Source organism: Mytilus californianus, unplaced genomic scaffold, assembly GCF_021869535.1.
Source record: "Mytilus californianus isolate M0D057914Y unplaced genomic scaffold, xbMytCali1.0.p SCAF_5, whole genome shotgun sequence".
Lineage (NCBI taxonomy): Eukaryota > Metazoa > Mollusca > Bivalvia > Mytilida > Mytilidae > Mytilus > Mytilus californianus.
The window spans coordinates 17,066,338-17,092,829 of record NW_026262701.1 but is presented as its reverse complement, the minus strand read 5'-3'; the positions used below and the strand labels follow the sequence as shown (position 1 = coordinate 17,092,829).

The 26,492-nt window shown below is 32.3% G+C and overlaps 1 long non-coding RNA gene across 2 annotated transcripts in view; it reads left to right on the top strand.

Moving 5' to 3' along the window:
• The first annotated feature begins 1,642 nt into the window (after window positions 1-1,642).
• The window catches only part of LOC127701122 (uncharacterized), a 173,970-nt gene continuing 149,120 nt past the window's right edge, over window positions 1,643-26,492 (top strand). The window contains exons 1-5 of one of the 2 annotated variants that reach the window (XR_007981828.1): window positions 1,643-1,685; window positions 5,619-5,921; window positions 6,436-6,711; window positions 7,169-7,501; window positions 9,505-9,763. This is a non-coding gene — a long non-coding RNA (uncharacterized LOC127701122). Of the gene's footprint in view, window positions 1,686-5,618; window positions 5,922-6,435; window positions 6,712-7,168; window positions 7,502-9,504; window positions 9,764-26,492 lie in introns of those variants that run through there. The other variant, XR_007981829.1, reaches the window with a different exon arrangement.

Here is a 26,492-nt window from a genome sequence, read left to right as displayed (position 1 = left end):
TTACAACACACACAAGAATAGACATCGTATTCGTCGAATGTTATGGATAGAAATGCCGAAAGATAGTTGGTATATCACTCGATATTTTATTTATACACAAGACATAGTTTGCCGTTTAATGTTTCATAACTCATAAAAAGCCGATTTTAAACAAATAGTTCTGCATGTTTAATGAGACAAGATTGAATTTCTAGTATGATGAAGAAATACTATGTCCTGCAACCATAAACGTACTAAAGTTGGAGAGTATTGTTCAACAGAAGAAATTCACCTATTGAAATTTACTTAATTGACACCGTAGTCAATTTTGAGATAAAGTAGGGGATTCTGGTCCAATCTCTGCTTCATATGATTCCAATAGTTCTACACTAATGTTATTATTAAAGACAGGACATGAAGTCTGAAAGGATTTTAAACATGGAATCGTTGGTATAGCAATGTTGTTGTTTGCATTTACCTTGGTATGAATGTATTGGTAGAATTTAGTTAAAATTTAATCTTTCATCGTTACATTTTTGGGCTCTTGATTAATATTTATGGTTATATAAGAAGAGACAGATCAAGATATCAAACAAACTCTTAGGGAATCCTATGGACACCAAAATGAGCGATATCCGATGCATAGACAGTGTAAGCGATCCTGCTATGCATGCATCACCCGTCAAGTAAATTCACACGCAGTCAAAATGTCACAACCGGGTGATAAATTGGCAAAATGACGATCAGACGACTATACTGGTCTCTAAAGAGCTAAGACCGCGAAGACATGTCGCTTGTGAGTTGAGTCACACCGTATTGGTCAAACAATTCGTGATGGTGACCGTAAATCTTATGTAGTGTCGATTTCAGTCGTTCTTCCTCATTACTCTGTTGGACCAATGTTGGTGTTATGACAACATCCCTGTTAATGAAGTCCGTATTGTGTTAACATGCACGTGCGTAAGGTATTTACTGAGATGTGCCAAAACATAATCTCTCACTCCTTAGAAGAGAGAGGGATGAAAGATACCAGAGGAACAGTCAAACTCAAAGATCGAAATCAAATTGACAACGCCATGGCCAAAAATAAAAAGACATATAGACAAATGATAGTACAGATGACACAACATAGAAAACTAAAGACTAAGTAACACGAACCTGACCTGAACAGCCGTACCTGACCAACCCACTAATATACACCAACTACTTGGTAGTGAGCATCACACATAAGCGGTAAACATCTCGATTGGGGTATGCAAACATCCTTTAGAGTACCATCACATTTGATATATTATAGAGAATATATCGTAGTAACCTTTTGAAAGTTGTATAAAGTAGACTGATAGCCAATTTATTTTCATATATACATTCCATTGAACAATGTCGTTAAAGTTTTATTTCATTGAAATAAAACATCAATAAAAGAAGACCTTATCGGTGCCAGGTTCTCAGTACGTATGATGAAAATCCTTTTTTTTCTTTCAACAAGCATGGTTAGTTACAATAATAAATAATTCAATACAAAAATGTTCAAGCCAATAATATTTTTTTTTAAATTATAACTTAATCACAAGGAAATAGAGTTTCCGCGTTAGCATTCAAAAAGGTCAATAAAATTGAATATTGTTTTCCTTCCTGTGCGTTTGCTATTTAACTGATAATTATAAAAGTGAGGACAAACAGATAGGGACGCTCCATTATATAACGTAAGTGTATAATGCATCATTTTGGTGCATGATCGTTTTTTCATATTAGATCAATATTCGTTTTTTGTTTAAAAAGTCATAATCACTGGGGTATTTTTATTGTTAGTTGTACGTGTAAATTCTCCCCTGAAATAATGAAAAAAATTTAAATCAATGTGTGTTATCAAATGAATCAAAAAAAAAAGTATAACATACAACTTTTCATGATGCCTTATCAATTCGCGTTTTATTTTATGCTTGTTAATGAATGTTATGGTGTTTGTTTTGTGCATTATAAGAAAATTAAAGACCATGAGGTCGTTGTCTATGATACAGTATTTCTAACACAATCAAATACAAAGGGATTGTTTTGGTTTTTAATAACTTGAATACCTCGTTAAGGATGTTGGAATCAACACGTCATGGATGTAATTCAATGTATTAACTAATCAAGAAGAACATTTAGTACATTATGATTTGTTCATTTCTCCTTTTCTCTTTATAGAAAAATAGTAGATCATTGTTCTTTGAGTTGCATATCTGAATTACATAAGAATCATTGTACAAAAAGTTCATGACAAGCGGTTCTCGTCAAATGGTTAATCCATATTTCGAAGAAAACAAATTTAGCACTGAGATTAAGGAAACTTAAAAAGCCACGTTGAGAATTATAAATTACTTTTGGGTAACCATGGTTAACCTCAGATACATATACAAATACACCCTTATTAAGCTAATTACGTATATTCGCATATAATGTGCGCACGATTCTCAGCGTGAATTTTTAAATTTCTTGTGTGTTTTTTCTCATTTTTTAATCTCAGTGTATGATTAATTTTCAATATGTTATTTAGTTTGACGAAAATGACTTGCCATAGATACTTCGAGTATATCAATGAAAAAAAAAGGATTTCTGACATAGCTCGGGCAAAACCATACTTACTTCAAACCTACACGATTTAAGTTACAACACACCGAAGAATAGATATCGTATTCCTCGAATGTTATAGATAGATATGCCGAAAGATAGTTGGTATATCACTCGATATTATATTTATATACAAGACCTAGTTTGTAATTCATGTTTCATAACTCATAAAAAGCAGATTTTAAATAAATACTTCTTCATGTTTAATAAGACAAGATGGAAAACATCCGATTTTTCAATTTCAACAAGCATAATTTATCCTCCCCGAGAGAAGTTCAGAAGAATGAAGCTTTGGGCTTTGTCTGAATGTTAATCATTATTTCTTACAAGTATTTGAATATTTTTGGATTTAAATCTTTTTGATATTAAAAATTTAATTAACGCCTGTCGATTCTATATTTTCTGTTGGAACCTGTCTATAGGAACCAAATGTTCTTCCTTATTCATAAAAGGCAGACTTTATACAGAGCAGTGTATTTTAAAGAGAATGAAAAAAATATATTCTTGTATTTACCGTAAAGTCTAAAATATTAAAATAGTTGACGTTTATGTAAGGTGTAGTACAGTGTATCCGCACACCTTTATGTATGGTTTTCTAGACATCGAAGTAAGGGTCAGTTGAAAACTTACTTTTATGACAAAAGAGATGACAACAATTTTTTCAAATCCTAACTTCCATATTTCTAAGATATTAAATGCCTTGGAGTTCGGTTGTTAATTTCGGTTATGGCATTTTCCATTGTTTTCTGTCCCTCTTAATTTGAAATTTTAATTATCCCCGTTGTATCATCTTACTATCTGTAAATATAGATACTGCAAATACACTCATCATTGATACCAGGATTGAAATTTTGTATGCCAGACGAACGTTTCGTCTACAAAAGACTTACCAACGACGCTCGAATCAAAAACGTTAAAAAGGCCAAATAAAGTACGAAGTTGAAGAGCACCGAGGACCAAAAATTCCGAAATGTTGGTCAAATACAGCTTGGGCCCGATTTGGTTGTGTTACATCTTACAAAGTCTTACAACTTAAATGTAAAAATGTCTTGTCAGTGTTTATTGGGTAATCATTATTTTCTTAATGAGCATATTCATAAATGAACTGAAAATATATACAAATATAAGTTGTTACTAATTTACAGTTTTGTATTTTACGTCATAATTTTTTAAAGACACTTCAGATCCTCATAAAGCACAAAGACTGCAGGTTAAAACACTTAAGTGATGACTCATGTTTTGCTATTATGTGGATAGTGACAAAATGGGTGTTGTTAACCATTGACACTGACGAAGGCTATTTGTTCAGCCGAAACATTTGTCAACACGATTTTATAACATCAGCTTCGTATATTACCATCAACTGTTATGCTATTATAATTTGTGATCTTATCATCCATGCCGCATTTAGAAATTTACACACACATTCCTTGAGCTAGCTTGCAAAAGAAATACAAGCTTTTTATAATTTGGGCATGCACAATAATAGTGAGGTAAAAACTGTAACCTCAAAGCTCTAAAAGCAAGACATACTTATACATAATGATACTTATTTTTTATACAATTAATATAACAACATGTACAATGTACAATGCAATCATGTTATATGAATCTTAATAACTTCAAAATAACTGATAAAAAACCAATCAATATCAAAGTAATGCAAAAAAAACTTTTAAAATTAAAGATAACCTTGAACTAATACGCTTACAAAATGTGTCATCTTATATCTTAAACACAATGTATCATAATTTCCCAGATAACAAGACAGTCCTTATGTGATTCAGACTAATTCATGATACATGAAATGCATACAAAAGGAGTCATGCATTAATGATAAACATTGCTCTGACAATGAAACTCATTCTTTATAAAAAAAAAAAATCAAGAGATCATTTGAGCCTTGAACACTTTACAATATTATAAGTTAGTAAGATAATGAGGGGATTATCATTCACTTACATATACTTTGAAATCGGCAACTTGTTACATCTTCGTGAATCCTGTTATTGTAAAAAAATAAATAATTTGAATACTTGAAATAACATTACATTAGTTAAAAGGGCACATATTTAAAAGAGTATCTACTCAGATGTAATTTTTCAGAGTTTTATGAGAAAAAAGACACATCGAACGAATGGACAACAACTGACATATTCCTGACTTGGTACAAGCGTTTTCTTATCTTATGTACTCCAAACAAAGAAGTTGTGTTTTGTGTGTATTTTTTTAGACTTTTAATGACATGATGGTGCACAGATGGATCGTGATTTTGCCTTTCTGCCTGGTACTGATATATCATATTTGCGGTAAAGTGACACATTTTACATGAACTTTTACTATTAGATAAATGACATAACAGAATCCCTAGTCTGACTTTAAACTATATTTGCTGGAATTTAAATTATAAGTGTGTGCTAATTGAAAAGTAAACTTTCGAGTTATTTTGAAATGATATTATAATCATAAATTATGATGAAAAACTGAAATGGAATAATATGGGGTTATTGCATGAATATTGGTGACTATAATTGTCGCAAATAGATTTTTATATTATTTGAGCCTGCGAGTGCAATATATATTCTACAAGGGATGGTATTCACTAATATACATGCATGCAACTATCCTTTTATTGTATAGCAAAGCTTGAAAAGCTCTTTAAAACACATTTTGTCCCTGGTAATAGTTTGAAATTATATTTGCACCATTGTACGATAACTTTTCGTTACGTTCTGTGGGAATTTTTATTATATACAATAAATGAAGTTATCTTTGTCCTTCATTACACATGAGCTTACTTTTCAAGCATATTATAATTAATCACAAAAGGACATTCACGCAAACGAAAGACATAGAAGGAAGACATAAATAAAAACATAAACACAAAGCTCGTTATCCTCTCCTCCTTCGCAATCCTCCTTTTATATATTACAAAACTGTTTACGAGAAAATATAGCTGACTATTTTATTAGCTTTATTATCAACCTACAACACTATATTCAAATTGTGTCTTTGTTTCTATACAGAAGTCTCAAGTGATGTTATTTCTGTGAAAGAAAACGCATCGGTCCTTTTAGTATGTCCATTCTTGGAAGAAGAACAATCAATAGTATGGCGAGGTCCACCTAATTTGATGGTATATGGAATTAACAAGACAATAAATGGAAAACTAACCAATATCAAACACAAAGCATTCATAACCAAAAATGAGAAAAGCCAAAACATATTGAAGATTGAAATGTTCTCAAAGAACAACCAGGGCCTTTACCGGTGCAACACTGTTAAAGACAAGAAACTAATGGAATATGCAATAACAGTAATTATAGCAGGTAATCATAATCATCATCATCACCATCGTCATCATCACCATCATCATCATCATAATCATCATCACAACACTCCTCCTCCTCCTCCTCCTCCTCCTCCTCCTCCTCATCATCATCATCATCATCATCATCATCATCATCATCATCATCATCATCATCATCATCATCATCATCATCATCATCATCATCATCATCATCATCATCATCATCATCATCACAAACCACCATCCTCCTCCTCCCCATCATCATCATTATCATAATCATCGTTATCATCATCATCATCCGAAACACATATTCTTTATTGTTTTAATATTATTATCATTATTATTATTGGAGACCGTCTGTTGACCCATTGTTATTGTATCCTTTTACTGTGTTCTCATGATGGATAGTTGTCTCATAGGCGATCATAGCGCAACTTTTTACTCTATATATTAAATTAGTCTGATTAACGAAATTTGAATTTCTTATGCTAAAGGTGAATATGAATCTGAAATAATATAGTAACATGTTCTAGAAAGCCCAGCAGATCTCACACTGGTCAGTGATAACAGTTCAGACATATTAACTGGAGAAGAAGGGATACCGTTAAAAGTAAGGTGCTACGTTGAAGACGGCTTACCAGGACCGACGTTATATTTATCATATCAAGAACAAGTGGTAAATGTCACGAATACGTCGATGCTTGAACACTTGTTTGTACCCTAAAAAGACGACCATTTAAACTGTTTTACATGTGCAGCTGACAACGAATTCTTCAATGTTCAGACTTCCATATTGTTATTTGTTGAAGGTATGTTCATAAGATTTGTCAGCAGTGTGATAAGTACAAAAAAGAGGATTACCAGTAAATTGATTTTTATTTATGCTGTAATAGAGATATAGATCTATGCGTGACAAAATTTATATCATATCTTAAGTTATTCTTGAAACAATGTATTTGTAGTAAACTTACCACATATGTCTAGCAATGTTGATTTCGATGTTGTGCAACTATAAGTAACAAAACGCTGACATACATGTATTGTTGTTAATAATTTGAATTAAACATTCAAAAAGGAAACAAAAATAAAGGGCAAATTATGCACACTTTTAAAATTTATAATAATAAAGATTATTAGAATTCGTTGTAGATTTTATAAATCTTTTTTCTTTGAAAGTTATTGTGACAGTCACGTAATTTCAGGGGTGTCCTGAGTGATAATATATTTCACGGTTAAACAGTAAACGTACGTTGTTTGTATTTTCAGGCCAACCAGAATGTTTGCATGACAACAGTCAAATTACATCGTCCATAAACGAGGATATAAGTATTTCGTTTAATGTCTACAACCCTAGTGGACATCTGTATTTGAAATGCCTCGATAATATGTACAACACTTTCATCAACTGCTCTATGTACAATTTGCTTGTTCAAGATAATTACTTTAGCATATAATCTTGTAACAGATCTTTTATGATAGCAGGATATGTTATCAGAGTAACAGTCAGTGCAAAACTTTTTCAAAATATTAAGGCTTTAGTTATGAATTTGGAAAACAAGTATGGAAACAAGAATTGTACTTTCAACTTCCAGATAAATGGTCAGTCATTTTAGATCATTAGATATACTAAATGCAGACCTAACACTGACAAATTTTTAAATGTCAACAATTCTTTTCAGGCGAACTCTTAATGTAAATCGTAAAAATTTAAGAAATAATTGTTAACAAGTTGAGCATCTGAACTCGTGATGGCATGCAAGTCATGCAAGCAGTCGCTCACTTCTGACATTTTGACTGACAGTGGTTTCGCATGGCGGATGAAGCTTACATAGCAGGAGACGCTACTCTGTCGATGCACCCGGTATATTCCTGTTTGGAGTTCATAATTAAAGGCAATAATAGAATACCGCTGTTCAATAGTCATAAATTGATTAAGCGAAAACTAATCCGGGTTTCAATCTAAAACCGAAGGAAACACATCAACTATAAGAGGAAAACAAAGGAACAACAGCAACACTGACCTACAACAAAAACAAACGCCAACATACATAGAAACGGACTATTTGATAACAACTGCAATATTCCTGACTTGGTAGAGGACATTTTAAGAAAACAAATTGTAGGTTGAACCTGGTTTTATGGCTAGCCAAACCTCCCGCTAATATGGCAATGTTACAAATACCGTTAAAATGACAACATTACGTGACAGGAATACAGTACAAATAAATGCAAAAACGCCCAGGATAGAGAAATGATGTTCCCTTGGGTTTGCATGATTCACGAGATTTGAACATCGGTATACTACTGTAAATTAACGTATGTTGTCTCTTATTTATATGCTAGGTAACTCGTTTGATGAATTGTGATGCATAAATTATGATTAGTATTTTGAACTGCTTTTCAAAATTGTTTATGGTAGTATACAAAAAATATGTAACAGGTCATCGGGTTTTGGTTTATATATTTATAATGCAATGATTTTATATACTTGAACTGATTGTTATCAAGTTTTAATGGTTTGCTGATAAACGCAGTTAACGTTCTCAGATTAAATTAGATAACCGTATTCAATCGAATCTGAAAAATAATTCCATAACTAAAAAACAACACAGATATCAACTTATTGCAAAATGTTCACCTACATTGTGAAAGGTTTGATAGTTTGGTTGATAAAAAAAAAAATGAAAAAAACCAATTTTACTACATTAGATGCTCATTTAGACAATTTATATCTCTGATGCTCGCGGCAAATATATTCGAAAATCCACAAGCCTAGCTCATACAAAGTTTGAAGAGCTAATAAAACCAAAATCACCAACCAAGAATCAAATAATGACGGTTAAAAATTCAAAAAAGACAAAAAGCTTAGCAAACATTGCATATAAAACGAAATTTAAACGATGATTTTAGCCAATTAAGTGGAGAACTCGGATGTTATATGTACCCAGTGTTCATGTGCTGCTTTAATACTTTTGCTAGAAAAAAACGAAACTTTACAACGAATAGCAAAAGTTACTCAAGAACTTTTCCTTGTTGCTTTTAATTCATGAATAGTGAGATCTTTCTTCAAATAATATCCCCTTCTTAAAATTTGATATTGTTTACTACTTTAGCCAGTATTGAAAGAAATTTAAATCTACTTACTATCATATGTCATTTTGTTGAGGTCGCTTGATTGATCGTTGCTGTTGAATGCCACTTTCAGCATTATTGACTATATCGTTGCGGTCAGTATTATTGGTTCGGGGAAGCCGAAGTGCCTGGTGGGAACCACGAATTTTCGGAAGGAAAAATGACTATGGTCCTAGTTTATTAAGATTGAAGCAAACGCACCTGCCAGTGCGTAGTTTGAACTCACAACTTCAGTCTTGACTGGCTAGTGATACAGCAAATGAAATACTTAGAAAACTCGTCCATCGAGGCCTATTTAGAAGGATTAATATCTTCATAATCAGCGGTGAATTAATATGTTTCAATAATGTCCCATGGGGAAATCGAGGTAGTAAACTGAATGTAGAATAGGCCAATACAAGTTTTCCTTTATTTCATTTGGCTAATTTTTGTGACAAATAACATTTTAATACTTTCATTTTTATTTCCAGACAGCAGCACTAGTCCAATCACTCTATCATCAATATTGGTATACACCGTCATATGCGGAGTTTGTGCACTTCTTTTCTACTTGGCAAAATGCAGTCTTAAACATGTCAGAAATAAAATTGTCACTTGATAGGACATAGCGTTTAATCAAAATATATAAAATGGGTAATTGTACACATGATTCATGACTAGCGATTCCTTCCTGTACCATCATATATATATTATATAAAGTTTCCGTTCATTTCTCTAAAACTGACATCATCAAGATGTATGTTTCTACAACATATAAAACTGAATAAAAGACATACTTAAATGATTCACAATAACATACTAAGACAGGTTTGGACAAAATTGATGGATTATCTTACTTTTATTCAAGAATATGGGCTTTCAACAAATTCTTATCATTGTTTGTTTATGTTTATGCATTTTCCCGTAGAATTATTATATTCTTACGTCATCGTTCAATGACGTCATTTACACCGTCTGACCTCGGGTAATTCGTTCATAAAAAGCAAACGTCGTGGGAGTAAGATATGGACAGCTCTACTCAAAGCGTTTGAAGAACGTCATATTAGAATACTTTATGTTTCTTTGTTTTTATATTATTCTTATGTCACAATTTATGTTATGACTGCCTTTATAAGTTTATGAACTGTTGTTTTCAATTTTATAGAAGACTTTTCATACTAAACAACGGATGTTTCATAAAATAAACCACACATCAGAAAAGGCAAACATACATTTCCGCTAATTTAATTTTTAAAAACTGACCAAAAGCGGGATTTCCCATAGTATCATATGTATTATGCATGCAAAAAGAAAGCTCAGATCGAATATCAGAAAGGCCGTCGAAGATAATTTCGTCATTAGTGGAAATGATAGACACATTTGCTCAAATGTAGATCGAAAATGATATTGTCATTGTGTAACCCAGATGGTTCATTCACTGTTTTACAACATTTGAAGATTATTCAACAAGTGTCAAACAATAGATGGGTTTGGTGTTTATATAGTAATTAAAATTGCTGCAAAGGTTAAGTGCGACCTGTATATGATATATGATATAACTTTCATCTTATATATCTAATAATATATATAAACAAGTATAAATTGAAAACAACGTTCAAACCTATGATTGCGTTGGATAAAAACCGCACTTTTTATACGTGTGCATGTAACAAATTTCGTTGTAGAGGGGTATAAATACAGAACAATCAACATTTTCCAAAAGACAAAAAGAGTGAAAAAATATAATTTAACAAATCGCATTTGACTAACAACTGATGTTCTTAAACCCTGCTGACTGCCATTGACGATTGCCAAATAAATTGATCACAAGGTGTAACAAAATGGATCTCTATATTTATTCAATGCCAAGTAGAAAACAATAAACTTGCGGCAAAGATGGTAAACCACAACATGAGGTGCTAAATTTTTTTACACCATATCCGGATTTCGACAATTAATGTCTCTTCAGTGATGTTAGGGATCGAAAAGTATTTGGAAGGCCATTTAATTTACCTCAATTTAGGATAGACACTTGAATTTTAGAGTAAAAATAGGCATCTTCGCTAGCCAAGGGTTACGATCCATTTCCCTCCACTATACCCTTGGCGGATTGAGATAGAATTTCGGAGACACACGGTAATGATTTTTATTGGTTGCAGTCGAAACTCGCTGCATCCAATCAAAAAGCGCCTATAACATGATCACGTGTAAATGTAGAAAGTGTATGTAAACAATTGCCACGTGCTTATTGTGCAACAAGTCTTTACATCCCTAAACATACAACTATATTTAGTGACAATTTGAATGTTTTTAATCAACTAATAGAAATTCCTGTGTATGTTTCTTGCACAAATGCATGAATGTCAACGTATATTTTCGTTTCCTGCTTTACCAAGTGTGTAGAATCTAGACGCTACCGTGTTTTTACCTCCAAATTGAAGAGTTCAAGTGCTACCATTGGTCAAGAGTAATGTATTCGGAATGGGCGTGACTTTAATCTACCGATAGATGGCGCAACATTGTTATCACAAATGTTGGCTTAATCCGCCTAGGGTGGAGAGGAGGAAAATGGATCGTAACCCTTGGCTAGCGAAGATGCAAAATAGGATGAACGGATTTAATAACCGGAGAGAAAATATAATACAAGCCCAAACGAAATAAATATAAACAAGTCTAAATTGAAAACAACGTTCAAACCTATGATTGCGTTGGATAAAAACCGCAATTTTTATACGTGTGCATGTAACAAATTTCGTTGTAGAGGGGTCTAAATACAGCACAAACAACATTTTCCAAAAGACAAAAAGAGTGAAAAAATATAATTTAACAAAACGCATTTGACTAACAGGTCGAACAACTGATGTTATTAAACCCTGCTGACTGCCATTGACGATTGCCAAATAAATTGATCACAAGGTGTAACAAAATGGATCTCTATATTAATTTAATACCAAGTAGAAAACGATAAACTTGCGGCAAAGATGGTAAACCACAGCATGAGGTGCTAAATTTTTTACACCATATCCGGATTTCGACAATTAATGTCTCTTCAGTGATGTTGGGGATCGAAAAGTATTTGGAACGCCAATTATTTTACCTCAATTTAGAATAGACTCTTGAATTTTACGTTGTTTTCAATTTTGACATATTTATATTTATTTCGTTTGGGCTTGTATTATATTTTCCCTCCGGTTTATATAATCCGTTCATCCTATTTTGACTCTTTAGAATTAAAAAAAATGGAGAATGTGTCAATGTTATACGGATGCCCCCGCTTGCATATGATTTTATTAAGGAGCATAACTCATGGACGGTAAAAGTGACGCCACCCAATTTTGAACTTGATTGTATTTTGTGATTATAAGCATTGTGTATAAGTTTTATAAAAGTGGGTTAAGGCAAACTAAAGTTAGAGAATTGAAACGAAACATTCATTAATTTTTAGGTTTATATAATTATCCAAGGTACCAAGCTTATAATTTGAATCGCCAGACGCGCGTTTCGTCTACATAAGACTCTTCAGTGACGCTCAGATCAAAATAGTTAGAAAGCCAAACAAATACAAAGTTGAAGAGCATTGAGGATCCAAAATTCCAAAAAAAGTTGTGCCAAATACGTATAAAAGGGCGTAACATAAGAGCGGTAATAGTGACGCCACCCAATTTCAAACTTCATCTGTGTTTTGTAGTAATAAGCATTGTGTATAAGTTTTATAGATTTAGCAATTTGTCCATTAATAAAGGGACTGTAAATAGCTAAAGACCGTTAAATGTGAAACCACCCAAATCCCTGATCTGTGTTATGTGGTAATAAGCATTGTATATTAGTTTCATAATATTAGGTTTAGGCAAACTAAAGTTAGAAAACAGAAACAGAAACGAAAAGTTCAGCATTTTTTATTTTTATAAAGGAGCATAACTTAAAAACAGTAAAAGTGATGCAACCCAATTTCAAAACTTGATCTGTATTTTGTGATCATAAACATTGTGTATTAAGTTTTATAATATTTAGTTGAGGAAAGCTAAAGATAAGAGAACGGAAACCAATTTTGGGGACGTACTGGACGGACAGAAGAAAACAAGCAATACTTTATGCCCCTTTCCCGTAGCAGCGGAGGCATACACATATATTTTTTTTATTCATATATGAAATCACAAAAAAAAGCGATCTTTCAAAACATAAATTTCAATAAACAAGGGTCGTTCAATAATAGGACCGCAGTTTTCTTAATTATCAATAGAATTAGAATCTTTAAAAAACGCAGTAATAAAGGAACATAAAATTTTTTGAAAGGATATTCTTTTCTAATTCCAGTCTGTAAGAAGGAATGAAAAATACGCTATGGTAATGTTGAGAAGTGAAAAGTGATATTAGGCTGAAAACTGGTGACACAAGGATACATTGTACGTGTAATTGTACTATTACTAATATACTAGTAATAGCCCATGATTGTGCTGTGTTTTTACCGAGTGATTCAGTTATTTTTTAATGAACGTTTTGGATGTAGTCTAATGAAATGTTCTGAAAATATTAAGGGTATTCTCCAGGGTGTTTTAATTGTAAATATTCAATGTGCAATTTAAAATATCTTGTCTATCCCTGAATATCAAATCTCTAAATAGGAAAGTCTATCAGGAACTTGCTCTGAACTATTACTATTTTTCTTTGATGAGATGGTTCCATACTGTGTAGTAGGAGATGACAAAACTTTTGATCAAATACCCCTGAAAAAATCACCTTACAGACCTAATGCCATAGTGCACAAACAATTTCAAAATATACAAAGGAGTTGCAGATCCCATTAATTTTATGGACCCGCCCCTTCAACCACCCCCATTCGGACCCCAGTGAAAAAAACTGAAACCATTGTGCACAACTACAAACAGTAGAGTTGATATTAAGTTTGTTGTAGAAGTTTCACTTCAATACATAGAGTACATGGTTATATCTACAAATGTTACAGATGGACGGACGGACAGGAAGACCGACGGACAGACATGTTGAATAATGTATCCTTTATTGGCTTTAAATGAAAGGACCTGTCCTTGAACATTTCAACAGTTCAAGTCCCCAAATCATCTATTTATATTATAATTCCTTTAGGATTCGGTGTCTGAATTTGTCATGTCCATTCAGGTAAAACAGGGGGCGTGTGTTGGTCATCAGTACAACCCTACACTGTAAGCATTACTTTTCACTTCAACTGAGTTGGCTTCTTACTTGAAAAGTTTTTCCTTGCTTTGAACCTTCAACTCATTTGTCATGATGATGTGTTGCAAACTGAAACTTCATGTAACATATACTACTGGTATCGGTATCGGATTCCATCTGGAACTTGTTAACTATTGGTAATATTAATTTCATTGAACCTATATGCTGAGATTACCATGAGACCTATGTTAACCCTCAGCATGAATAGGTTCAACAAAATTACAATCAAATTTCAACTTAAGGTAAGCTTCATTTATTGTACAATTATGTGGAAAACAAAAGGGCCTGCATTGTCCTACATTAGTTATATATAAAGTTGAATTCTTTGATTCGTCATTTTTACGTCATGCTGGCTAACAAATTCGACCTCGTCATTTGAGTAAGATATTCATACGTTTTAATGTTATGACAACATAAAGAAGTTACGCACTGATGTATTATTTCCAGGTTTAAATGTCAACTGTTATTCATTTTGTTCCAATCTGGAGCAATTAAAGAACTATACTTTAAAAGTTGTTAGGTTGATGCCGAATGTTTTTATAAATGTGTGTACTTACTTTTTATCGATAGTTAACTGGTTAAGATATTTATACAACATTTCAACGGTTATCAACACTGCAAATTTTCTGCAAAACTTTCAATCGGAAAATGAAGATACCCTTATAAATCGTGCACTGCTGTAGAACAAACTTTCTTATATTCATAATGGCCGCCAACATAACGTTGATGCTGATATAGGATGCAGCGTGCCCGGCTCAACGAATTTGCGCATGCTCGATAATACCTTAGTGGAACGCATATAACTTATTGATTAAGTCATTCTACTCAATAGGATAACCCGATACTATATAGTAACACAGTATACTATGTCATCGGCTGAACAGCATAACCCCGCTTAACCTAATATCTATTGAATAGGAAAACCCCAGTTGCATCGGGTGAAATAACAAATTATATTTTGTTTGGTTTAATACTTAACAATAAAAACATTTTTGACGATCGTTTAAAAATGAATCCGTTAATTTACACAGCCGTAGACATCTTTCACTCCAAATCCTCGTAAGTCTTGTAAAATCTCGCGGAGTCCGGTAATTCAGTCTTATCATAAGGAAAAACCTACGATATTCTAATCCCGTAAGTATAATAGTCCCAGACTAAACTCTAAAACCAGAAGTGTGTTTAATAAAATGTTTACTGTGAAATAAAATGAAATATCATATATTCACTAATGTTTTTGTGCAACTAATAAAAAGTATATCAAAAATATAGATTATTTATTTAATAGAAGCAGAGTTCTTAAGTTATATTTTATCATCTTTTAGGATATGACCAACTTTGAATTGTTATATTTGTTTCTTTTTTGCATGAATTAGTTCTATCTATTATTTCTTGCTTTTAGTTGATTGTAATCAACGGTTGCCATGTGCGCCTGGTTTCGAGGATATTCCATCTGGATCTGGGAACTGTTACTTTGTCAGTTTTGCAGATTCAGAGTCATGGCTTGCGGCTGAGGTACATGATCATTTACGTTTTCTTTGTTATCATTTCATTATTTAAATTTTGTTTGAACATGCATAAGATAACATCTTACAAGACATCACTTAATTATAAGAATAAGAAGATGTGGTATGATTTCCAACGAGACAACTCTTCACCTGACCAAATGAAATAGAAGTTAACAACTATAGGCCACCGTACGGCCTTCGACAATGAGAAAAACCCATACCGCATAGTCAGCTATAAAAGGCCCCGAAATGACAAATGTAAAACAATTCAAACAAGAATACTAACGACCTGATTTCTTTGTTTGTTACATGTAATTACAAGCCCCGTGAAAATATACATGCATTTAATTCTTTTTTTTCTTTCTTTTATTTACGCAACCTCCCACACAATAAAAATTTAATAGACCAGCCATAAAAATGTTCTGAAGAAAAAGAAGTTTGTAGGTTTATTGAAAAAAATAAATTCATTAGTTATCTAATTGTTCAAAACAGCGTTAACGTTGGTGCTCGCGTAGTCACGTTGAGTGGAGGAAGCTGTCTGTTTTTTAGCTGCTGCGTTAAACCAACGACTGATCGATAAGTAGGAAAATGAATGTGTCTTTGTACGGATTACATGTTGCCATGTAGACTGTAACAGTCTTTACAAACTAACCAAAAATACCAGACTTATATCTAGATTAAATCACAAAAAGTCCGACCTTGCCGCTTGCCGTTAAATCCGAATCAAATGTTTCAGGCATCAACTTTAGTATTCAGATGATCTGTATACATCTTGAATATTTTTGATATATGAAAATTATATGGTATTCTCAGCCAAAACAAAATGCAAAAAAGATCTGTAGACATATGTCTATACTATCAAGCTAACTACATATCCCCGGTTCTCAACAAGTTGTAAACTCAACAAAGAGTATCTAAGATTTGTCATCAACTCCAAATTTATAAATGAATAGACAACAAAAATATCATAGAGATAAGCATTGACTAGTCCTTGATGAGGGTCAGGCACCACCTGTCCCTAATTCAACTCGATCACACAAGACAAAATAACACTAAAACAATACTTTATAACAATGTCTTGGAGAATAATTTAATTTTGAAATTTTGTAAGTAAAAATATAAGGGCTGAAATGCATGAACTGCTTGGCAAATCAACATCCTGGCCGATATTGCCGGTATTCCATTTAAAGCTTACAATAAAACACACCAAAATGTTTCAAAAGACCTCAATTTCAAATACTGATAACAATGTAAAACAATCAAGAAAACAATGAAATAGAGAGCTGACATGACATGGCTAGAATCTGTTTGAAATTATTTTGATAACAAATTGAAAGCATTTCAGAATACTATAAATGTAAAGTTTAGTAGTTAATCATTCCAACATTCAAGATTATATAAAGTATCCAATCCTGCCTCTGTGTCCAGTCCAAATCTTACTGCATGCCTATTTGTCAATAAAAGTTCCCAATTTCTGCCTCAAATGGTCAGTTTAGAAATCTTGTCACAATAATATAATCTCTAACCATATATCTAACATAGTTTAGTTAATATATGAACTAGAAGTGTTTAAACATAGCGATATTTGCAAAAGTTGCATGTACCAGTCTGATGTTTGAATTCACTAAAAGTTTTATAAAACTGACTGCAACCATCTGTTTTTTGCATAACTTCCAAGCACAGTTATTATTTTCTATACAAAAAACCTTTAAAATAATAAAATCATAGCATTTACAGGTTAAAATATCTGTTTTATGACCCAGGTGTAGGCATTTTTCTCTGTTTTTTTTTAAACTGGGGCCTCAAATTTGCTAAATTATTCTGCTGTTGCTGTGAATACGGAATATTTAGTACATATTTAGGATAGAACACACTATTGTTAGTTGTTTGAGGTATTTTTGTATTTATAGCTTATATTTTTTTTTTGCCGCAGTCACAAAAACCAAGTTCAGGTGTTACGGCCTACTTTGGGGTCATAGACAGGACAAAAACACCCCAACAACAATATTCATCAAGGATCTATCAGTTTCAATGACTGCGAAGAGTAAATATAAGCACTTCTAAATAATTTAAATTATAAATATGCATATATTATGAATTTATTTTGCATTCAGGGCTTTAAGTACACTATGCATACTGTAAACTGTAAATTTATGCTGAGTCATCATAATTGAGGCCCATTATTGTCTCAATCTTCATGAAATATTTATAAAACTTTATATTTGAGTTAATTTCATTAAAATCTCTGAGACAAACAGGATTTGGTGAAATTCTATATGTTCTTTTTTTTCACCCAATATAGGTCGCACTTCTGGAAATATAGACAATTTCCTATAGGAACTCCCTTTTCGGCAAAAGCTGGGCCACTTTTACTCTGAAGTTTCGTAATAAATTATATCCTAGAACGGAAAGCTGATATGCACTACTTTTGTATTCAAAGGTCAAAACATAGGGCTGTGCGGCATATTTTATATGCCCCGAGAGTTTAAACTTATACTAAAATACTGTACTATCCCTACCTCCACTTTGGGTGTCCCTCAAAATTCAGATTTTGCCGCTTCCATCTGTTTTTATACTGGTAACATTCCCAAGTTATTTCTCTATGAGATGAAACATAGAGATCATATCTGGGAACCAGTACGTAAACAAAATTAAATATATATGAATATTATGTATCTCCCCAAAAGAGGCGTGGCTTGTGAAACAGCTGTATTTACAAAGTGCAACCTATAAGTGGTGCTTTCTGTTAACGTCCGCCAAATACGTATCTTATCATCATCATCAACCCACTGGTACAAAGAAAGAGATGCTACTGACTTATGTCCATAATGGCCATGATCTGTGCATTGCAATACGAGTTTTTAGCTAGAACGGTAGCCCCGGTAGCTCGGATGAATGGTTTGTGTAGATTTCAGACAAGTTGCACTTCTTGCTCAAGTGTGATATGAAATTACCAAGCGTTTTTTTCGTCCACAGGAATGTTATAATACCATGTAGAGTCCTCCTCACTGAACTGATCTGTCGGTCATAGTTTATTACCTTCCGGATTTAATTTATTTACATACTTTTTAAAGGTGGACACGGGGCAATATTCAGAACCGGATTTTTCTGGCATTATTCCTGAAGTTTTTTCTTTGTCACTACTGCGATGGTTTTTCGTCAGCTCATCCAAAGTTTTAACAAAATATTTAAGCCCCGTCTTCGGATCTTTTATCACAGAAAACGTAAATTTGGTCATTTGTGGCATATTTTCCATTCCCCGTCGACAAAAATACAAGCTAATATCAAATTGAACTTTATTTTGAAGTCCAAATGGTGTATTTGGTAATATATATATTGAAGTATATAGTTTCCTTCTGTCAGCTTCCTCATTAAACGGATAATGCTCAACGTCTCTTATTCCCATGCGTTTTAGTTCTGCCATTGCCGCTTTGAAATATTTTTCTGGAAGCACTAAAACTTTCATCATTCACAATGTCATTTTTTTTATTGTATGGTGGAGCCTTTAAATATATATTCAATGAGTATCTCAAGCACTGCAGTGAATTTGTTTTATAATGATTTCCATCATCTTTGCGCACATCTATATATAAATGGCACAACGCTTCATCTACTTTTAATGTGTCATAATGTTCGAATCCTGGATCCATTTTCTTTTCTTTAATATATTCACTGAAAATAGTCACTGCTGCTATATTCTGCTTTATTGTTTTATCAGCACTCATTTTCAAACGTTTTTGTTCGATTTCTTCATCCCTTGTATCGCCAAATTGTCTTTTACCAGACTCCATCTTCAGTTGGCATAAAAACACATCAACTATGCGCTAGATGGAAAATCAATAAATCATTATTTAATGCAAACGAAACGGTAATGAAATGTCACTTCTCCAAGAAACTGACCACTTCTCCGTACTCTCTTATGGAAGGAGAAGTCACTTCTCCCTCTCCAAAATCCTAAATTAGGCCCTGGAAGATAGATTCGTTCGTGTCTTAAATTCGATATTATTCTGTATTGAAACCACTGCAGTTTTGAGTTCTTGGTAATATAAAAAGAGATATTTTTTTCCAATTGTAGTTTGTATTGAGAACTAAGGACCATATTTGTTCACATTTTTCATATTAAACATATTTTTTTAAACTTTAGGGGATTTAAAAAAAATTTTGATAACTGAAGGCAAAACTGGACCATTTTCTCTCTCTTCATCATTGAGACATATAATACATTCTCTTAAATATTTTTTAGTGCAGAAATTAAGCCTTGGTATGTAAGGAAATTAGTTTTGGTATTGTATACATTTTTTAAGTTATCAAAAGTCATAAAATTTCCACATTCATCTAACAAATCATTAATCAGCTAAACAAACCCCTTTTTAGTCCAATCATAATATATAAAATTGATTGATAACAAATCTTTATTCCACCATTCTTCCATATATTGCATGTGTTAATTTGAGAATTATCTTGTTAATTTAGAAGATCGTTCAAAGCATCAAATACTTCTTTCTTAAATGGATTTTTTAGCTTTTTATAAAGACCAGTAAATAGTATTTTCAAAATATTCAAATTTTCAGAAACGATCAATAGATTCACAAGTTTTTTATTATTTCTATTAATTCTGTTCATTCAAGTTAATTATAAACCTTTTATGTAGATTTCAATATATATTTTGTCCATAAAGTGTTTAAGCTTTGTAATATTTGACTAGTTATTGATAGAAATAAATTACTAGTATTTAATTTTGATATAATAAGTGTTTATATAACTGTTATTTTTCCATTTGAGGTAATTATTTGGTTTGTCCGAGTTTTTACAGTATTTTCGATTTCTTTCATCTTTGGATCATACTTTTCATTAAAATCCACGGAGAAATTTATCCCAAGAAGTGTAAATCTGCCGAAACCCTACTCTATTCCCCACTTTACACAATAGTTTCTTGGATAAACGTTTTCTTTTCAACCCAAACAATTGTTAAATTATTAGTTATTCATAAAAATAGAGACACAATGATTTGATAACAAAAATATGTGGCTTCTGCTTTCCTTAAAGTAATCGAACTTTCGTCGTGTAGTTTGATTTTTTAAGTGTGAGAGTTAAAAGAAAATAAACTTGCTTAGTTAGAAAAATATATGAAGTTAAACAAATTTGAGAAAATCGAAACAACGATAATATAAAAATATATAAAAAACATAAAATATTTGCGTAACTATATACAAAATATAGGATTTAAACAATATATGAAATAATATAACAAATATTTAATTTTTTGTAAAAACAAAATTTAATTTTTAACAATAGTTTTATTGGAATTTTTTAGATTAATTAAAAACTTATTAAAATATTTTTTACATGACATGTTATCATGAAATGTTAACTTTTAGCATGTTTAGAATACGATGTGTTGTAATTATAATTTTTTTTATACAAACCATTTTTTTTTGGCGTCCTGGGGGTATGTAAGCAAAGCTGTCATAGGGCATCGACATGTCGTGGGATAGTCTTAGGGCAAGTCTTAGTCTAAAGTCAGATTAGAAAAAGTTTAAAATAGCTACATAGGTATCTTTAGAAAGGTATTAGAACAGTTACCTTCTAAGACGTAGGTGTACTGATTGATATCGACAATAAGTCGAAATAACCGCAACACATGTTAATAACATATCTCTATTTTTGATGAGTTTATCAGTAGAGTTTGAATGTTTGTATCCGAAAAGTGATAGGGCTTATTTCCATGAATTGATTTCACACTAGGACCAATTCAAAAGTGTTTAAATCTTTAAAGAAATTACAGTATTACAGATCCATGTATGTACTTTAATATTCTAACAATATCATGACATGATCAGATCATCAATGCACGTAAAAAAGATTACAGTTTTTACAAATGTTTAGTATTTATCCCCAAAAATAATAAGGACTTTCCTAGCCAAAACCAAAATTTAGCTGGAAGTTAGCTAGATATCGATTTGAACATACAAATACATGAATTTTGGTTAGAGTCGTTCTTTGATGAGGAATTTTACAATCAAAACATAGTGTTTATTATTCTCGATTGTCATTATACAAGACAGAAACTACCACCATAAAATAAAGTACATAAATTATATAAATAAGACTTTGTATCGTCGTATTAATCATAAAAAAGTTTTAAAGAGAAATGGACATTTTCCTGACCAAAACAAAACAAATAAGAATACTTTTAATTTGTTGATTAATAGAAACTTCAGAACTATGATTTGTCAGTCATTTTTTGAATTATATATGTATCTTTAGATGATAATAACTATAACATTTGTATTACTGATTCCGAAGAGCTTGTAACTTTATTTAATTTGTCCAAAATTTGAGAATTGATTACAATTAGAATGGTGGACCGAAGAAGAATATATTATTTATTCTCACTTGTAGTGATAAATGAACATTTACACACATGTCCTCATATACCTTTGTTATCTATATATTGACATAACTGCCTGTCAAATCTCTTTATTATAAACAGAAATTGGAAATTTAGCTACTTTTTATTGTCATTATTTGACATTTTAACCGTTCAATTCTAAGCAAATTCTAATATAAAAACAATTTATATGTATATTAATATAAAAATAAGAAGATAAGGTATGATTGCCAACGAGACAACTATCCACCAAAGTTCAAATTAAGTGGATGTACAAAGTAATTATACAACTTCAACAGTACAATGAGAAAAACACATATCATTTAGTCGGCTTTAAAAGGCCCCAACATGAAAAATATGAAAGAATTCAATTGAGAAAACTACGGCCTAATTTATAACGAACCAATTTACGAAAAACAAATATGACAGACATGAACCAACGACAACCACTGAACTACAGGATCCTGACTTTGGACAGGCACATAAATAATGTGGCGGGGTTAAACATGTTTGTGAGCGTTCACCACCCCCTCTAACCTGGTACAGTGGGGTAACAGCAAAACATAAGAACAAACTATTAGTATAAAAATCAGTTGAAAAGGGCTTCAGATCGATACAAAGCAGAAAACATCAAACAAAAACACAGAACGGACGTGGAAGGGTATTTATCCATCCCTCCTCCCTAACAACAAGAGGATAAGCACATTTTAGGGCGTTTAATTTTAATCCTGGTATTTATGATGAGTTTATTGTTAAAACTGTTTATCCTCATATTATCATCTAGTTAAGAGTTCTAAATTTTGTTACATTTTTGGTCTCATATAAAACCTAAATTACCCGCTTCTCTTTATTCTTTATTGAAAAGTTCCTGTATTCAGGTTTACTCATGCGAGTAAAAGAACTAGTCGACAAAAAGAAAAGCACAGTTTGTTTCCATAGGAATGCCAATCGTTTGTTGAAATACACACATTGCAAACACATATGTTGTCAATAAAAAAGCAAGCATCTTGACGAAAGGTTCAAAGAACGTTTTGTTTAAATAGAGTGGGTTTTGAAGGTATGACCTACCCATTTAATAAAATAAGATTCTTTTATTTTAGTTGGCCATTTTTTTATCAAATAAAGTTGAACTTATTCTGTCAACCTGTCTTTAAGTTTATACTGACGGAAACTTGTGTAAAGCGTAGAAAAGTAAAATGATTGTATAGCATTGCGCAAGAAGAGTGACATAAAGGATATGTGATCAAACTGATATTTATTCTATTATCAACAATTGGATCGCACAGCCTAAAAAGTAGGTAGGTTAAGAATTACTCGAACCCGGTTCAAATTGTTGAAAATGTCGATGCTAATATTTGGAAATAGGTTTCGTGGATAATTGGTAAAGGCAGCTATATATGTAACGATTTTTTAAGGATACTAATATAATTTGAGTTACCAGTAGTGTGAAGGAAGATCCAATTCTTCTTTAACTGACACTGAACACACAATAAAGACATATGATTGTTCAGAACAACCTCTTAAGGATGTTTCCTGGGTGGTTAATGATGGGTTTACAAGTAAACTGTAAAACAGAATTCGTCCGTCTGTCAAATAATTTATAACTTATTAACTTCTTTTCATAAAAAAGAATGGCCAACGTATATACAAGTTTCTTGTCTTAGGGAGGGATAAATCGTATTTTGTAAAAATTCACTCTGATTCAAACAAAAAATTCTCTGAAACTGACATTATCAAGATGCTTGATTTCTTGATTGGCAAAATATTTGTCACATTTGTAGAACGTGTTTTTCAACAAACAATCGGCATTCCCATAGGAACCAACTGTGCCCCTCTTCTTGTCGACTTGTTCCTTTATTCATATGAGGCTGAATTCATGAAGGAACTTCTTAGGAAGAAATAAAAGAAGTTAGCAGTATCCTTTAACCTCACTTTCCGCTATAAAGATAATATTCTCTCACTAAATAATTCAAAATGTGGTGACTATGTTGAACGAATCTATCGCATCGAACTTGAGATACCTTAAGGATACAAAATAAACAGTTGTCAGCCTCATTTCTGGACTTACTTCTAGAAGTTGACAATGATGGTCGGTTGAAAACAAAACTTTACGACAAAAGAGACGACTTCAGTTTTCCAATTGTGAACTTTCCGTTTCTATGTAGCAACATTCCAGCAGCACCTGCATACGGATTATCTATCTCCCAGTTGATACGATATTTCAGGGCCTGTATTTCCTATCATGATTTCTTTGATAGAGGGTTGCTGCCCACAAAGAAGCTATCAAACCAAGAGTTCCAAGTGGTGAAGTTGGAATCGTCCCATCGTAAAATTTACGGACGGCATCACGAGTTCGTTGACCGTTATGGAATATTTGTTTCACAGATGACAAAGGATCTGTTCCAATTATCGTGACTACTGTCCCCTTTTCCACGAATGCGACTTACCGATTTAGACTTATCACCGGGTTTGTACTAACATGATGAGCAACGCGACGGGTGCCACATGTGGAGCAGGTATCTGCTTACCCTTCTGGAGTACCTGAGATCACCCTCCGTTTTTTGTGGGGTTCGTGTTGCTCAGTCCGGTTTTTTGTGTTGTGTTTTGTGTACTGTTGTTTGTTAGTCTTTTTTTTCGTTTAATCCATGGCGTTGTCAGTTTATTTTCGACTTGTGAGTTTGAATGTCCTTTTGGTATCATTTGCCTCCCTTTTTTTATCATGATTTACAATCAAAAAAGATATTGTTCGGGCTTTTTCTTTGTGGACAACAAATAAAGGCAACAGTAGTATACCGCTGTGCAATAGTCACAAATCGATTAAGCGAAAACAAATCCGGGTTACAAACTAAACCCGAGGGAAACACATCTACTATAAGAGGAAAACAACGGATAACAGAAACACTGAACTACAACAAAAACAAACGCCAACATACATAGAAACGGACTTTCTGATAACCATATTCCTGACTTGGTACAGGACATTTTAATAAAAAATGGTGGGTTGAACCTGTTTTTATGGCTAACCAAACCTTCCGCTTATATGGCAATGTTAAACATACCGCTAAAATAACAACATTACATGACAGAAATACAGTACAAATAAATGCAAGCACACTCAGGACAGAGAAATACATAAATAAATAATATAATAGTACATTACAACATGTAAACCACAGAATAACAACGAACACCTCCCATAAATTTACGATAGTACATCAGTACACCTCAAACGAAGTATAAACTGCGCGTCACACGAATGTATCAACGTAACAAAAAGAAATGTATTTTTGTGACGTGTATATTATCACAGGTAAATTTATAAAAATAGAATAGATTTGTTTTAGTGTAGACACGAAAATGAATATAAAATTGGGATTGAGTTTTTGTCATTGTGGTAGCAAAGTTTTTTTGCAACACCTGCAGCTCAAATATTAATAGTCACATTAAGTTTTTTTTTAATTCTGAGTTGTAACAATGACCTCATATCCTTAATCTATCCGAAAAGAGTATCTACGGTTTCTTGTTTATGTTCCGGTCATTGTCTTGTATAATACCACAACTGAAACAATTATCATTTTAAAGTTATCGGCAATTTGGCTGATAAATTTTGTAGAAAAGTGTTGTTGATAATCTTAAAGTATACTATAGATATTAATAATAATAATATTGAACACAGTAACAGTATTTCTGCAAGCAGGGGAAATCGATTTTAATTAACAATTTTACTCCCATGATGATATGGACTGAATCAAAATACATACCTTTTTAAAAGAAAATGGAATTGAATTTCGTTTACAATAGTTATTGTATGGGGAGAGTTTTATAAAACATTCAAAATCTATTGACAAAATAAAGTTTTGATATCAATCATCAATGTAACAAACCAGTAATAAGTTTGAAATCTGTCAGAAAAGAAAAACAAACGGCATTGTCATTTTGAAAGTATGAATGGAGCTTGATACTGTAAAATAGTTTTGATAGTTCCTGTTGTCCAATTCTATATATATATATATATATAAACAACATTTTCCAAAAGACCAAAAAAGTGAAAAAGTATATTTTAACTAAACGCATTTGACTAGCAGGTCGAACAACTGATGTTCTTAAACCCTGCTGACTGCCATTGGCGATTGCCAAATAAACGGATCACCAGATGTTTTAAAATGGATCTTATAATAATTCATTACCAAACAGAAAACAATAAACTTGCGGAAAGATGGTATACCGCAAACATGAGGTGCAAACATTTGTACACCATATCCGGATTTCGACAAGTAATGTCTCTTCAGTGATATTTTGTTAAATTATACTTTTTCACTTTTTTGGTCTTTTGGAAAATGTTGTTTGTGCTGTATTTAGACCCCTCTACCAA